The 18,159-nt window shown below is 34.5% G+C and overlaps 1 protein-coding gene and 1 pseudogene across 1 annotated transcript in view; one reads left to right on the top strand and one right to left on the bottom strand.

The window, feature by feature from the left end:
• LOC125048576 (tRNA dimethylallyltransferase) overlaps window positions 1-18,159 on the bottom strand; it is a 185,126-nt gene that overhangs the window by 38,331 nt on the left and 128,636 nt on the right. The gene's annotated exons all lie outside the window — the stretch shown is intronic.
• Window positions 2,322-2,440, top strand: LOC125049250 (annotated as a pseudogene).

The following is an 18,159-nucleotide window of genomic DNA, read 5'->3' as shown; positions in this document are numbered from 1 at the left end:
CGTTCAAATAGCGGTGTACAGTATATACACGAAACAGTAACTCACTGAGGTACAATAAAGCAAGGTTAGGTTAGACAACACATGATGTGAAAGTTAAAAGATTCGATTCCCGGTGTAACATATTCGAAATCTATCAGACCACTTCAAAACTGTGGAGCTTATTTACCATGTTACATAGTAAGAACTAAATATTTGCTGAAAGGTAGAGTTTCCGGATTTAGCGTTTAAACTTAACAAAAAAACTTCCTTCCTTTTGAAGTTGTTTAAAAATGGTTATCACTTGAATCCAAAAAAAAAACGTATGAGAAAACCATAATATGGTACTTAAGTCAAGTCATTAATTAAAAAAAATAACCATAAAGAAAAGGCATAAAATACTTTTTATTAAAAAGAAAAATTAAAAAAAAAATTATTCACGGACTAGAGTGGTGTTAAAAATTCGTTCTACATTCAAAGTAAGTACTTAATCTGTGGTGACATGAAGTCATTCATTTTACGTCTAATGAACTGTTTCCGGTCTCAATCGTTGACCGGTCCGAATCGCAAAAAGTCGCTAAGGAATTTAAAAATTAAATATTAAGTGTGAAATACTTATTTCTGTTTTAAAAGGCATTTTATCTTTTTGGCTCGCCAGCTATTTAGAGATAAGTTTATAGCAATTATTTTTGTACACATAAACGACGTAATTAAAAGACGTGAACCATGTTAAATGGTAACCATGGTAACACGTTTTATGATATGACGGAGAAGTATTTTTCATTGATTAAATAGGGTACCCTAAGTCGTAAAGTTCAAGGTAGCTTAAACTTCAAGCCGTCTGTGCAAAAATAGGTATTCACCAATATAAAATAAACTTATTATATCCGCAACTCAGTTTCATCATCGGTAGTCGAGCCAGAAAACGAAATACCACCTCGACCTTTGAAGGCAGTCTCTGCTACCACCACCACTATGTGAAATAGCCCACTGAAGTATGTTTGAACCAATTTGACATCGGGTGCTTCAATTCTTAAAATCCGGTAACGCTCTTGCGTGCCTTCTTACTTAACATCAGGTGAGCCTCCAGCTCCTTTGCCAACAAGACGACAAGAAGATCACTTTTCAATTTGTCAAGGGTTTGTGGAAGTTATTCTTAAGTACCACATAATGTTTAAAGAACTTTATACTCATCAAGAAAATGTAATTTTTGATTAAACGTGATGAATGTCTATATGCTGTAACCAAGTTTTACAAGGAAAACCCTCATAACAAAATGAACTCTCTTAATTGAGACTTAGATAATGATCCAGTCAGGCCCATATTTGTAACGGAAATTCTATCACCAAAAAATAGTGTCTTTTACGCTACCCGCCTCAGGGCACAATTTTTTTGTTTGTGTGGATAAACCTAGCATAAAAGTAAAATTTTCAAATAGATTTTCATTTAAAAGCCCGGCAACACAATCGAGTAATAAGCATTCTCCATTTATTTGTTAGTAATCTCATGTTGACTTCATAAACAAAATGACGGAATCCAGCGAAATAAAAAGCGAAAACACAATAATCTTATACTTAAAAGCGAATTAATTTCAAATATACAAAAGTGCATCCGGCGATGGGTTGGAATGCAAGCAAATGTGCATTAAAATGTCACTGTTATAACGAGACCATACGGCTTATAATAGCGTGATACAAGAAAATTCAATTTATCAGAGTTTTGGGCCTCAATTGAGATGTTTTGTCGAGTCATTTGTGTTTTGAAAGTGAAGGTGCTTTAAGCTTCGGAAAAGATTCAACGAAAAAAATTGATAATCAAGAAAATTGTATACAGAATGTTAATACGAAATTACATTGATGTTACGTGTTTTTTTACATTTTTTCCATACCAAAATATGGCGACTAAATAAAAAATTAAGTTTATGCTATTGTATTTAATATTAGTACACAACCTCCAACGGAGTGAAGCCTCCAAATTCGCACATTTATTTGACTGCGACTTGAAAATTGAAAAACGGAACCAATAAAAAAGTTTTTTTGGTTCCAATTTAGAAACGGGCAGGAGGCTCACCTGATGTTAAGTGATACCGCCGCCCATGGACACTCTCAATGCCAGAAGTCTCTCCGTGCATTGCCCGCTATTCAAAAATTGGTACGCTCTTTTCTTGAAGGACCCTAAGTCAAATTGGTTCGGAAATAAAAAATAATAATCGGAAATAACGAAGTTTAATTGTTTAGCAATTAAATATAAATATGACTTGCAGATAAGATTTTTTGGAACGAAGTTCCTTATCGCGCGTTGTAAAAGGGGGCTAGACGGAAAAAATTCTTACGAAAAGTTGTCACGACACTTTTTTTGTCTATTGTAGTACACCGGTTCTCGTCCGATCACCGAAGTTAAGCAACGTCGGGCGAGGTCAGTACTTGGATGGGTGACCGCCTGAGAACACCTCGTGATGTTGGCTTTATTTTTTTTTTTTTTCGTCGTAAAATTGGTGTCGAGAAAATCTATCATACTGTTATGATACCAATTAACATATAAATTAATCGAAAGGAATTTCGTTCCATCCGGGTGTCCCTTGACACCTCTAAAGTTTTATTATTAAAATAATAAAAGCCTTTTATTTCAGATCCGCATATGCGCAGAGGCGATTAGGACTTGGAGAAACCGATCGTGGGTGGTAACACAAAGCCGAAGGTCACGTCAAGTGAAAGACTCATCGTCCTCAAAACTGTACATTGTCATAAGAGACAGAAACAGATGGAAACAGATAGTCCGATCCAGATACTTCCTCGCTGACCACGACGCTCAGACATGAGCTGCCGATTAAAGACAGATTTCAGATACATTTATATTTCTATCATCTATTAATTCCTAGGTATCTGTGTGCCCTTTGCAAAGGCCTCCTGCAAATCCCGCTATTTCTGTCTGCAGTATTCTAAATTTTCTTCCATTTCGTTGTTTTTTAGTATTTAAATAATCAGTGTTGGCCAAGTGGCTTTAGCGCGCGACTTACCTCACTGAGGTCGTAGGATCGATCACCGGCTGTCCAATGACTTTCTGTCTATGTGCGCAATTGACGCTCATTCGTAAAAGAAAACATCTTGTGGAAACTGGCATGTCTCAAATCCAAAAATCTATGACATGTGTTAGACAGAACGCTAATCACCTACTTGTCTATAAAAAATTGGATTATTATTTAGTATTTAAATTAAATCATTAATTTTAATTTTAATCTACAATAAACAACCATATCCAGGTCATTCACATTTTTAAAAAATATTTATTAAACCTAGTAACTATGAACAAAAAAGATTTACATACAGTAATGGTCTGATGCTTGTTTTGCCCAAATTTAATTTGTTAATTGAATAAACGAGATACAATTTAGACGCTTACTTCGTTCTGCTGAAGGTAGCGAAAAAAATGGTACAAATATCTAGATTGTACTAATTTGTAATAGATGAATAGAAGCTGAAGTTTTGGTCCCAAAGTCTGGATCCCAAATGGACTGACACTGTCCCCAACATGAAAAAGCCAGTATTAAAGATTTCGCGTGATATTCATAATCGATGGGTCCATCACGGTTTAAAAATCATTACATTTTATGAGGAGTAAAATCAAAAGTAACACGAAAAGTTGAGGAGTTATGTAGTAAGAGACAAACATATATATCTGTAGGATTGAACGTGTAAAAGAATGAGATGGAATACATTACACAGACTTTTCTATTTTGAATTCACGTTTTGACAGCCACGTTACAACATCGTCAGTGTTGACAGGTGTAAAAAATAAAAGTAGATTGTCTAGCGTGCAATAGAGTTTTGTCAATAGTAATGGTCAGTGAAATTAAAACTAAAAAGATTGTTCATTCTTATTCTTCTCTTACTATAAAGGTAACTTTGGTCACAGAAAAAAAATCCTATTTGGGCATAGATGATGTAGGTACGTTTTATTACTACTACAAACATTTATATTATAAAAACATATATTCTTACCACCTTTAGTATGAAAATATGGTCGACAGCCACAGAACATTATCGCCATTTTATCGTTCGTAAGGAGTAAACTCCAATCGTGCGTCGTAGCTGACACACACACACACTTTTTTGTATCTATTTTCGATAATATAGGTAATAATATATTGACATACGTCATTTCAACTCATCAGCTCTAGTTTATCTACTACCCTCATTTTTTTTCGCCTTGTTCGTAAATGGTTATATTAAAATTTATAAAGGTTTTGTTACTAATTCATTATGGCTAGTACGTCCAGATGTAGTGTTGATACGTTTTTTTATGTTTGTGGTCAATACATACTGAAAGTTCAGCGTAAAATGATTACAAACAATTACAAGTCGTTTCAGGTAGAAACTGTTGTAATTGCTACGGCACATTCAACAGAATATGTATGTCTAAGTAGCTAAATACCCCTGATCTTACATATTGTGAATTAATTTGACGACTCATTGGTCTAGTGGTTAGTACATCTGACTGCGAATCCATGAGTCCCGGGTTCGATCCCCGGCTGAGACGAACATCAATGTGATGAGCATTTGGTGTTGTGCTTAGGTCTTAGGTGTTTAAATAAGTATTTATATGTCTATCTATCTATAATATGTATGTATATCCGTTGCCTAGTACCCATAACACAAGCTTCACCAGCTTAGCATGGGACTAGGTCAATTGGTGTGAATTGTCTTTATAAAAAAAAAACACATATAGTACAATCAAATGCTACAACCTCTAGTAGGTGGTGGGTTATAGGCAAACGTACGTCAACCTTCTTTGCAATGTCGATTTTTGGATTATAATGCCGTTTAACAATGTTTTCCTTCAGTTAAATTCCACATAGAAAAAGTCCATTGGTGCAAAGCCCACGACCTCACGATTTAAAGATGCAAGCTAAAGCAGGATAACGCTACTTGTAATTATAAATATCTAAAAACAAATCATCTAAATGATATCTAATTATGAATGACACAAGATGGATGATGTTAATGATAGACCAATTCAAAGAAATTTGTAAATTAATTAAGAATTGAGGCGATCCGTGGGGCTTCATTATTATTTTAAAGATTTGTCACCGAAATAATTCAACGTTTCCATTACACCACGGAAATAGATAGACGAGCTGTGTTAACTGAACAACTGGTGATTATTTAAATTGTAAAAGTGTACCTTTTTGCTTATAACTAGCTGACACGGCAAACGTTGTTTTGCCATGTGTATTATTTATACGAAACATTTTTTTTGTTCAATAAAAATAGGCTTTGATCGTAGAGGAGTGAAAATTTGGCTGAAAAAAAACCACGAAGATTTGCAGCGTTTTTGTCGAATAAAAGGGAGAGAGCCTTATAGAAATTCTATTTTTTAAATAAAAAATTCGTAAAGATAATTTATGAAATATTAGTATTTTATATTTTATGCAAAATAATTAATTGAAATCCCAAATGACGAATTGTAATTTAAGATGCCACGTGTTTTTATTATCAAAGAAATAAAATTAAAAAATGAAATTTTATTATTTGTATTAATTTTCGATACTTGTAATATTTTCATGACAATTAAATTCCTAACATATCTTCCTTTTCCCCTCCCTCTAACTCTCGGAAATCTAAAGTTTTAGATTTGTATAACAAGAACAAGACTTAAAAATTATTTTGCCAAAGAAGTTTCACTTCTGACATATGTACTTTGTACCAAGCACTTTTTTATATGAATACACCATCCACGACCTCCGACGGAGTAAAGGTCTCCTCCAAATTCATTCATTTGTCTCTCACCTTCGCTTCTTTTTCCATTATAAATTATTATTAATGTGTTAGTTAAGAAATAGATTATACCGTGCTGAAGTAATGGAAACAGTGCAGATAAACGGAAACTCATCACATGTGTTCGCAGCATGTGATAATGCCACAGGTGGCGTACATAAGTATTGTCTATGATTATTAATAATTAGTTCTGTTGGTCCGACAGCTTATATTCGATCGTAACCTAGATTAAATTAATTATTAATTATGAATAGCTTTAAAAAATACTCTGGCTATTTGACTGTTATGTTTGACTTATTGACCGAAATAAAAATACCGTGGCACTACAACATTTTAGGTAAAATATATAATCAAAGTCAAAGTCAAATCATTTATTTCAATTAGACTAGACGAAACTTTTGAACGTCAAAAAAAAATACAAAGAAGATTCTAGTTGCCCCTTCCAAAAGGTTTCGTGTGGAGAAGAATGGGCAAGAAACTCCACACTTAAGTACTCTTTTAAAATAGGTTTACAATATTTTGTTACATTTGTTAAATAATTATATGTGAAGACAATGTACTCTTAGAATAAACTACTATACTAAAAAAGTTAATATACATGTTCCTCACATATTTACAAATATCGAAACCGTAGAATATTAACATTACAGAATAATAAAAATATTAAAAAAAAACAACAAAACAGTGTTTGAGATACAAAAAAAATAATTACATTTGTAGCATTATAAATTAAAAAAAAAAATAACAAAAATATGTTAAAGCAAAAAATCAGCAACCAATTTGATTTTGTCCAGGCTCTATGATTGTCCTATGGAGCAAGACCAGCATGTTTTCAAGCATTCTTATCTTGTATATAATCATCTAATTTGTAATATGCTTGTTTACAAAGTGTACTGTATTATAATATTAGAATATAATATAATAGTACTTGTAATATTAGAATACTTTTTACATGCCTAATCTTTTTTTATAGACACTGGTTCGGAAATACTTCAATGGGCAGTTGGTTCCACATAGTGCGCGGAAAAATCTACCTTAGAAAACGCTCAGATATGGAACGATGGACGTCCAGGTTATACGGGTCGAATTTTCTATTCGACGTCCGATGATGAAACTCAGCTGCAGGTATTAATCAAAATTATTGTCCGATCAATTAAAATCGTAATCAACAATTGTTTCGCCAATAGACCCTAGGAATATATATAATATATATGTATCTATAACTAGCGGATCCGACAGACGTTGTCCTGTACACATGTCTTACATACAAAAAATATCTAATAATGTAAATAATTTTCGACTCCACTTAAACACAAAAATTTCATCAAAATCTATCCAGCCGTTAAGGAGTTTAATTACGAACACATGCACAGAAGATTTATATATATACCTGCTGTTGATTTGCTACATAGATAAATTACCTAGATACCGACAGCAGCGCCATCTGATTTGTGAATCTAAACCATCCAGGGCGCCACCCAAACGCATACAAAAATCTTCATTCAAATCGGTCCAGCCGTTTACGAGGCGTTCAGTGACATACGTACAGTAGAATTATATATATAAAGGTATACGCCATATGTGACAGCCAAGGCCGTTGTCAAAGGAAGATCGATCCTAGAATTAATTATAGCCACAGTTAAAAGTATTGCATTATTAAAATTTATTATACAAATCCTTCTCCCTTAACACAAGGCCTAGACAGGTGAATGCCCTAGGACATATACAACTTTTATATAATGCCAAAGTACTCTATACCTCTTAGAGTAATTTGTAATGCTTTAGCATTGTGAAAAAGATATTTTAATTGTAAAAATTTGTGTTATTTGTAAAATTACTTTTTAAATATTTTTTTGTTGTGTAAAAAAATATCTAAGTCATCTGTTTCTTGCACTTGTATATATCCAATTATTTAATATTAAATCAGTATATTTTCTCATGTAAGTGAATGTATAGAACACAAGAACAGAGTGTCTTTCCCTAAATTTATTGTAAGTAGACTTGCAACGAATAGTATATTCGGCAGTATACCGAATACCGAATATTCGGCGAGGCCCCTGACCGAATAGCCGAATATAAGGCAAAAGTATTCGGCTGGATTTTAGCGCCATAAACTTGTACAGACGTGATTGTTTCCATTGAATTGTTTCTGTTGATGTGTTACATGTGAGACAAAAACTTCTTGTTCATAGCCATCATTACTGATGATCGTGCCTGTCTTGAAAAGCCCTAACCCGTTTATTATTTTCCGCCTGCTTTGTCCGCGCCGAGCAGTGTTGGCCTAGTGGATTCAGCGAGCGACTCTCATCCCCGAGGTCGTAGGTTGGATCCCCGGCTGTGCACCAATGGACTTTCTGTGCGCATTTAACATTCGCTCGAGTGGTGTAGGAAAACATCGTGAGGAAACCAACACGTCTTAGACCCAAAAAGTCGACGGCGTGTGTCATAATAATAATAATAATAATATTTTTTGTTTGTACCGCCACTGATTTTTTTAGACCGTGCCGACACAAGTGGCGTCCCATATCAAAGCCCGTCCCATTCTCCAAGGGATCGATGTTTAATATTAAAATACAAAAAATGATGTAAAAACTCTTAATCTATGACAAGTGGAGTCCTTTCACTTAACCCGCATGCATTTAGTTTCAATTACCTTGTACCTTGAAGGAAAACAGGGTGAGAGTGAGACAGAGACACTTTCTGCGTACAGCCGAAAGAGTCAGCGATATAAACAAATCGTGGGCTCGTAAAAAGTATGGCATATGTCGTCTGACAGATGGCTGGGACCACAGGTTGGTGTCAATTTAAGAAATTATTGGAAATATATCATCAAAATCCTGATATGTTTTATAGATTCTCTATTTCGTATCAATTACTAAACTTCCACACCATCAAAAGTCAAAATCATTTATTCATATAGGTAACACACACATGAACACACCTATGAACGTCAAAAAGAAATATACATTTAATTCTAATTTTACATTTACTGCCAGTTCTCAAATCAAGGTCGTAGAACGGAAGAGAAGAACTGTGCAATAAACTGCAATAAACTCTAAGCTTAGACAATACAGCCGAATTAGGTATTCGGGTATTACTTAGTTATTTGTATTTAAAAAACCTATCTAAGTTTCGTAAATGTTCAAACCTATTTGTAAGTATTTATTCTATCTTTAGTATAATGTTTTTTTATATATAATTTAAGTTAGCTGTAGCAAATTAATTCATTTTAGGTCCATTTAGATTATAAACTAATAAAATATCGATTTTATACGAAGATATATTGAATTTCACTTTGAAAAAACTGTTACTTTGACGAAATCTTTTACGGGGCTCAGATACGATATAAACGCTCCAGTTTTAAGTATGACTCCCAAATGTCAAAAACGTATTAGATTTGACATACATACTCGTTTCTGAATCTGACATTTATTAGAGATTTTTTTATGTTTTGTCAAGAACATAATGTTGCATTAAGAAAGTCTAAATAAAAAAAAAGGGTGCGTGTACTTATGTACGCGCGTAAGAAGTTATACTTCTTTGGCATTATTAAAAATAGTTTTTGATTGCATGCAAATAATTAATAATTACAATTAAATAATAATTAAAGACTGTAAAAGGAGTCATTATAGTCAATAATTAAAACTCCTTTATTTGTTTAAAAGGTAAATGACAAATGTCATTATGATCATTCAAAATTCTTGGCATACGAACTTCACGCATATTCTATTTCTTTTTACTTGTAGATTGTCTTATTCCTATCTCGCTCGCGCGATTATAATCACACTCCCAATTTTGTGTCACAGGCGCGCGCATCGTAAAATTTCACTCTCATAAATTTTTCATAACGCGCCTAAAGAAGTGTAACTTCAAAAAAGGTTATATTACCGGAATTGTCTTGACTAAACAAACGTCACAATAAGGCATTAAATGGTAATCATTAAAAGGATATTATGTTATACACATAATATACCTTAATAAGGTTCACACTTGCGTACATAAATAAATAAAAATATAATCTTGAATAATTTAACTCGTTCAGGAGCGTAACGGGTTTAATTTGAAATGATTCCGTATATTCCATTATTATTAGCAATTCAAAAACCAACTTAGAAACCTTCAAGAAAGCGTACCAGTTCTTAAAAGGCCGGCAACGCACTCGCGTGCCCTATACGCGAGGCATTGACAGGCATATATCACATAACATCAGATGAGCCTCTTGCGTATGCGCCCTGTGATAAAAATGTGAGTGCATAATTTCGTACGTACGTATGTGCGTATCTAACACTCGCTCGTAGGGTAGGAATGCTACAAACCCAAAAAAATACGCGTGTGTTACACAGAACCATCTATCTATACCTATAGATAGAAGGTTCTGTGTAACACACACCGACGTAGGACCTACTAATATTAGAAATATCTGTATGTTTGTAACGAAATGGCTCAAAAAGTACTGGATCGATTTTTAAAATTCTTTCACCATTTCAATGCTACATTATCACTGGTTAATATAGGCTATTTTAATTGCAAGAAAAAATAAGTATTCCTACTAAAACTACAATAATGTTACTCAAGGTGTAAAAAAAGCATATAAAATATCTATCATCGCATGCGCTGCGAAAACTATTGATGATAGAACAAAAAATGTTCCGCAATATTAAAGAACATATCATCTAAAAAAATGTTTAAAAAAGAAATGTCCACGCGTGTGAAGCCGGGACGGGCAGCTAGTTTGCCTATAAGTATAAACAAATGAACATAACAGATACATAAAGCTGTGAGGCTTGGACCTAAAAAGGTTGGAGCACTACGGGGTTTTTCTGTAATAATAACTATATACACTTATTGGTTAGCAAAAATTTAACTAAAATTAAAAATTGAAATGTAATATTTTCCTTATTAAATTTTTTTGCAACTGTATGTTTTTCATAATTGTCATGTGTTGAAAAAATTTGATAGCTTGTAACATATACTGTACATATAGCATTATATATAATGTGGTGATCATTAATAAATACTATACTTGGTAAAGAGCGAACCCTAAACCATATCGGTCACGGTTATAATTTCGCGGCGAGTTACATAAAAATATTTATGAATGATACAATCCCTTTAATTGCTAAGTTAGAACTTGTTTAGATAGAAATCTCATCGTTTGCGGCGAAGCATATAAGTGGAGTAGCGTCATCGGACGATGACCTACAAGCGAATATGATGAATTATATTTTAAAAGTTTTTGTTCATATATTGTGAAGCCAATTACGAAGATAAGATATATCACATATACGTCATAATTTACTATTTTTTTTATAAAAGCCGTTTCTTTTATCTGTGGTTGGTTGAATCCAGAAACTACTATTCTAAATCGAGAAAGGCTGACGACCTGAACGCGAGAACATGGCAGAGTTAGTTGAATCATGTGTAATTAGTGATATTAATATTTTGTATAATTTAAATACAAGTATTCTGAATCTGTTTCATGATCATTTCTTAATCTAATCTCCTACTTGGTGAGCAAGCCGGTTTCACTATGTTTTCCTTCACCGATAAAGCGAATGTTAAATGCGCACATACAAAGTAAGTCCATTGGTGCAAAGCCGGTGATCGAACCCACGACCTGAGAGTCGCACGCTGACGCCACTAGGGGAAACACTGCTGAGTATTAACCGTTTTAAATACTGGTGTGCATCAGTTACCACGAGTTTACATAAAGCGAGCTAATTCCACGCACATAAATCGTTCAAAAACAAACAAAGAATGTTATGACAGATTTTATCTCTCCCTAAAACTAGATAATTTTGAATTTTACTGCGGGAGAAACAAAAGACATTTGACCCAAATTTCTGTTTAACGGTAGGTGTTAAGAAATGAACTATATATTGGGACGGTCTTACGTTCATCGGATGTCGAGGCAAAATACGAAATTCCACCGGTATCACCTCGCTTTCTGAGCATTTTTTAAGTTTGTACCGCGTACCATGAATTATTTCCGAACCAATTCGACTTCGAGGGTCCCTAAGAAAAGAGCGTTCCAATCCTTAAAAGGCCGGCAACAGATTGTCGCATGCACGTCTTGTTCCTGTTGTATCCAGAAGTTGGATTGCCTGACATGGTTATTTAGCCTGAATAAATAAAATAATATATTTTTGGTTAGGTTTATTTGAAGTTATTATATTTAAAAGGGTAAGTATGGAGTTTCTTGCCCATTCTTTTTCATATGAAACTACAAATCTGTACAATGAAACTCAAATCTTTCCGGTACGTCACGAAGATGTGCAGCGTTTTTGTCGAAGAAAAGGGAGAGAGCGATTAAGACCGACCAAGAGAGAGTGAGAAGGGTGAATTACCTTATAGAAATTCTATTTTTAAAATGAAAATTACGTAGAGAGAATTTATGAAATATTAGTATTTGATATTTTATGAAAAATAATTTATCTCAAATAACGAATTGTAAATTAAAATGCCACGAGTTTTTATTATCTTTTTTTTTTTTTTTTTTTTTTTATAGAACGGGGGCAAACGGGCAGGAGGCTCACCTGATGTTAAGTGATACCGCCGCCCATGGACACTCTCAATGCCGGAGGGCTCGCGAGTGCGTTGCCGGCCTTTTAAGAATAGGTACGCTCTTTTCTTGAAGGACCCTAAGTCGAATTGGTTCGGAAATACTTCAGTGGGCAGCTGGTTCCACATAGTGGTTGTGCGCGGCAAAAACTGCCTTGAAAAACGCTCAGTTGTGGAACGGCGGACGTCGAGGTGATACGGGTGGAATTTCGTATTCTGTCTCGACGTCCGATGATGAAATTCAGCTGCAGGTATTAATCCGAACAACTCCTCTGAACACTCTCCATGGTAAATGCGGTAGAAGATGCAGAGTGACCCCACATCTCTACGCAACGCCAAAGGATCAAGCCGCTCGGAGAGGGATTGGTCGTCGACAATTCGAACCGCTCTGCGTTGTATACGGTCAAGTGGAAGGAGCTGGTACTGGGGAGCCCCCGCCCAGAGGTGAGAGCAGTACTCCATGTGGGGCCGAATTTGCGCTTTATATAGTTGCATGCGGTGGCCCGGAGTGAAGTACCGCCTCGCCTTGCTGAGCACACCAAGCTTTTTGGAGGCTAATTTATCGAAGAAATAAATTTAAATTTATAATTTGTAGGTATTAATTTTCGTTCTTCGGTTCGGTTCATAATAATGACAATTAAATTAATTAAATTCCTAACATATCTTCCTTTTTCCCTCCCTCCAAGTCTCGGAAATCTAAAGTTTTAGATTTGTATAAATATGAAGTTTCTTTTTTTTGTAACATTTATACATTATATGTCAAGCTCTGGCTAAGTTATGTTTATTCCGTAGCGCCATTAAATTCATTATTTCATTTGTGAGAGACAAATTGTGTTCACGCTATGTAAAGAGACATCGGCTCTGTAAATTAATATAAGTGTACGTCGCAAAATCTGGTAAAAAATATAACCTATGACCTTCACGAATCTCCAGTGCCCTAGAGGTTCCTCAAACAGTCGTCAGACAGGAACATTGAATGAATTAAGGGTCGATCCCTATTCCCTACGACGTAGAAGTCTGCCCGCTTCAAGTTCATAACGCGCCCTTCGTCAAAGATTATAAGGACAAGCAGATGGATTTAAAGAATAGATTTATTTATTTATTAACACTGCGTTGCATTACAATATAAAAATTGAACATAATTAAATGATAAGGAGGGCAACTGGCGGCCTTATCGCTTTAAAGCGATCTCTTCCAGGCAACCACTGTGGGAGACAAAAAATTGTATTAAATTAGATACGGTACGCAAGAAGTGCAAATATAAATATTACATATAGTCATTAAGAAGAAGGAAAACTAAACAGGAACAAAAAACAAACTAAACTTATAAAGGATACATGAAAAATAAAAAATTAAATGTGCACATGAATCACTGTCATGAATTGTTATTTTTGATTATATTAGTCGCAACCAACTAGCTTAATTAGCCGTTCAATCAACAGGCTAGCCTCTTAACTAAACAGCGATGTTTAAGTAATAGTGCGTTTTTTGTACATTTTGACAGAATGTTAATAAACTAAAGCTAATATTATTGAAATATATTTTAATAAAATTAACCTTTGAATAAGAATTAGGAAGCAAATATATAATTAATAGCTTTAATAAATCAAGACTTAGACATTTAACTATTTAGACAGTAGACCCAATTAGAACCTAAAACTACATATTAACTTCCTCATAAATAATTTAATTGATCAAGTGACATTAGTAACTATTTCAAAATTAAATTATCATACAGTGCCACATTCTTTTCTTAGCGAGTAAGAGCGTCGCTGTCATGGATATTAGTATTGCCAGTAAATAAAATTTAACAATTATAAGGGGATTAATATGAAGTCATGCAGGCTAACTTAATAAATTATTGAAATGCCTTAATAAAACAATGTATACTAGTATCTCACTGCACTTTAATCGCCGATTACAATATCAGATTCTCTGGTTTGACATTAATATACCTACTGTAATTTACATCACCAAAGCATTTCCGGTTGCCTGAGATCATATTTGTTCTTAATCTAAATTTAATAAGGCAATTAATTAAACAGGAATAAATCTAAAGCGTAAAAAAATCCGATCCGAGGTTTAAGACGTGTTTTTTTTTTGGATGTTTTTTAAAATACCGCCAGATAGGCCGTGGGTACGCTCCGAATCCAAGGATCCATCATCAGTCATCTGGACCAAGATCACATTGCCAAACAAGCCCTCAACTGGAAAACTCAAGGCAAAACGAAACGTGGCCGCCCAGAAGAGACCTGGCAACGAAGCATCATTGCAGAGGCGAAGGAAGCTGGAATGACGTGGAGTGAAGTTAAGAGAGCTGACCAAGACTGATCGGGCTGGTTTTCTACACTGGATGCCTTCTGCCCCACTTGGGGGGTCAAGACTCCAGTCAAGTCCGGGTCAATGTCGATGCTACGGGTGTGCTACGATATTGCTACGGTTCACTGCAACTAAACTTATCTGATATGAGATGACTATGGAGAGTCCATAAGAGTGGAAGAGTTGTGAGAACAACCCAACATTATATACAGGTACAAGGCCTATGGACTTCGTTGGGCGTGGCCTATGGGCCAATATCAGCTGATGAAGGAAGCTTATCTGAGAGCTAGGTACCGCTGGATTGATATAGTGAAGGAGAGTTTACTGCAGCAGAACACCACCATCACCTCGACGTCCGCCGTTCCACAACTGAGCGTTTTTTAAGGCAGTTTTTACCGCGCATCACCACTTTATCGAACCAACTGTCCACTGAAATATTTCAGAACCAATTCTACTTAGGGTCCTTCAATAAAAGAGCGTACCAATTGTTAAAATGCCGGCAACGCACTCACGAGCCCTCTGGCATTGAGAGTGTCCATAGGCGACGGTATCACTTTATCAGGTGAGCCTCCTGCACGTTTGCCCCATGTTCTTTAAAAAAAAGCTATTCGCGGGAGTTGGCACATGACAGGGAGCGCTATAAGTTTCTCGTTTAAGAGGCCAGGACACTTTTTGGGTCGCAGAGCTATCGGAGTTAATAAGTGAATAAGTAAAAACTGAACCAAGCTATATATTTGGAAATTTATTTTCGAAAACTCAAATTATTATCAGTTAGTAATGTGCTTCAATTTTGGGATTCTGTCTCCAACGCTGATGTTTTTTATACTAAAAGGCACTAAATAAATTTTTAAAATAAAAAAATATACATAAATTATTCAAGTCAAGTCAAATTTTTTATTTCAATTAGACCACCTAAAATGGCACCTTTGAACGTCAAATAAAATATAAAGAAGATTCTAGTTGCCCCTTCCAAAAGGTAGTTTCGTGCAAGAAACTCCACACTTACTCTTTTAAAATAGGTTTACAATATTTTGTTTACATTAGTTAAATAATTATATGTGAAGACAATGTACTCTTAGAATAAAACTACTATACTACTTTCGTTAATTACATAACAAAACTAAAACTTACGTTTCTACCTTATAGCTCCAAGACATCGATTTTTATTGATCATGTTAAGTGATATAGCCCATAGACATTGCCAGAGACCTTTAAAATGGTATAAGATCCCGCTATACAACGACCTTCACCGAGATGCTTATTTAATGAAACTTATTTTATATATAATTTAATATGTCAATAAATATAATCCATATGGGTTGCCTAGCAAATTTCAGTCCAGAGTATGTTTAATTAATTTAAAAAAAAAATATTTTTTTAAACATTTCACCGGTATGATTATTAGATAAATTCTATACCAATCGAAAGTATGAAGCCCATAGAATATGCAAACGTTAGGTTGTTTTTAATCAATTAATTATTTATGTGTATATTTTTTATGTGACACTAAAGTATATATACATCTTTAGTATAAAAGAAGTTTATAGTGATACATATATAATACTACCCTGATTAAAAATATTGATTGAAAAAAGTTCAAAAAATTTACTACATGCAAATTATAAAAAAAATTTTTTTTTTAAATATTAATTAAACTTACTCTGGACTGAAATTTGCTAGACAACCCATATGGATTATATTTATTGACATATTAAATTAAATATAAAATAAGTTTCATTAAATAAGCATCTCGGTGAAGGTCGTTGTATAGCGGGATCTTGTACTAAAAGAATTTTTCTATGCAACGCAATACAACATGTAATTAAAATTCAAAATGATATCGATTCTTTAACTCGATACAAGTACGACATATATTTTAAATACAGAAACCGGACGTCGGCTATTAAAAACAGACTATAGAAACAGTTTACTCTTAATATTTTACCGTGTTCCACAGATTATAAAGTCAACATAATTAAAAGAACTCCATTTAAACAATCTCATTCGAATAGCCCATAGACTATAAAACAAAATTTTACGACATTATTAACATACGCATGAATTAATGTCTATATAAACAATAAATACTTTATGGTCGTAAACTCCTTGGACAAACATTCAATTATATTCTAAGGAACACATGAGAATGAGTATTTAATAAAGGGGTGGAATTTTCAAAGCTTATAACACATAGGCGAATTTATTTTTATTCATTTTAAGCTAGGTTTTAGATTTATACAAAAGTAAAATGTCGTTTTTTGTTGGCTTTTCTTCTCTCAAATTATTTCGTATTTTAAATACCTATCACAAAGTTTGATATTTTTATTATCAGACTACTGCTATTTATACAAACAAAAGTGTCAACAATTTTCATGTCCCTAAAGTGAAAGTCAAAATTTATTTATTAAGGTAACACAATGTACACTTATGAACGTTAATAAAGAAATACAAATTAAATGCTAAATGCTTTTAATGTTAATTTACTGCCAGTTCTTAAATCAAGGGCGTAGAACTGGCAATAAACTCTCCGCCACTCTTGCAACCATAACACCATGTTCCAAATGAAAACAAACATAGTAACACTATACACAACATATAAGATTCCCAAACTACCTGCTAATGTAGACACACCCTAACTGCAAATGGACACATGATATTAAGAGGAACAATAAATTGAATTGGGTACGTGCCGCTGTGGGAACCGCTCGGATCACGACCAGTCGTGACCTCATCCTTATAACGGAACTAAGAGCGCAATGTACTTTGATATTTCGGTTTTGGAGCTTGACGTTATTGTGAAACCCTTAACGCTCTAGATTTATATTTGTTAAGTTTTATAGGGCAAAGGGAAGGGACTATAATATTAAGTAAGTAACGTAAAAAATCCCACAATAAGTCCACAACTGAGCGTTATTTACCATGGATAGTGTTCAGAGGAATGGTTCAGATGCATGCAGCTGACTTTCATAATCTTCAAGACAGAATACAAAATAACATCCGTATCGCTTCGACGTTCGACGTTCCACAACTGAGCGTTTCTTAAGTCAGTTTTTGCCGCGCACCACTAAGTGGAAAAAGCTTCCTACTGATGTATTTCCGACACAAAACGAGATAGAGTCCTTTGAGAGCGTACCAATTCGTAAAGGCCGGTAACGTGAGCCTTCTTCGTTAGCAATGACCATGGGTGGCAAACTTAACAGTAGATAATCCTGCCCCTTTGCCCCAAAAAACTAGACATTTTTTTTATATAACAGGGGCAAAGAGGCAGAAGGCTCATCTGATGTTAAGTTATACTTGGACACTCTCAATGGCAGAGGGCTCGCAAGCGCGCTGCCGCCCTTTTAAGAATTAAAACCTCTTTTCATGAAGGACCCCAAGCCGAATTGGTTCGGGAACCTTCAGTGGGCAGCTGGTTCCATATCGTGTTGGTGTTCGGCAAAAACCTATGAACACTCCATGGTAAATACGATAGAGGATGAGAGACCCCACATCTCTAGGCAGCGCCAAGAGATTACCGCTCAGAAAGTGA

Source organism: Pieris napi, chromosome 4 (assembly GCF_905475465.1).
Source record: "Pieris napi chromosome 4, ilPieNapi1.2, whole genome shotgun sequence".
In the NCBI taxonomy this organism is placed as follows: Eukaryota; Metazoa; Arthropoda; class Insecta; order Lepidoptera; family Pieridae; genus Pieris; species Pieris napi.
Note: the sequence above shows the minus strand (reverse complement) of the source record. Positions and strands in the feature narration are given on the sequence as shown.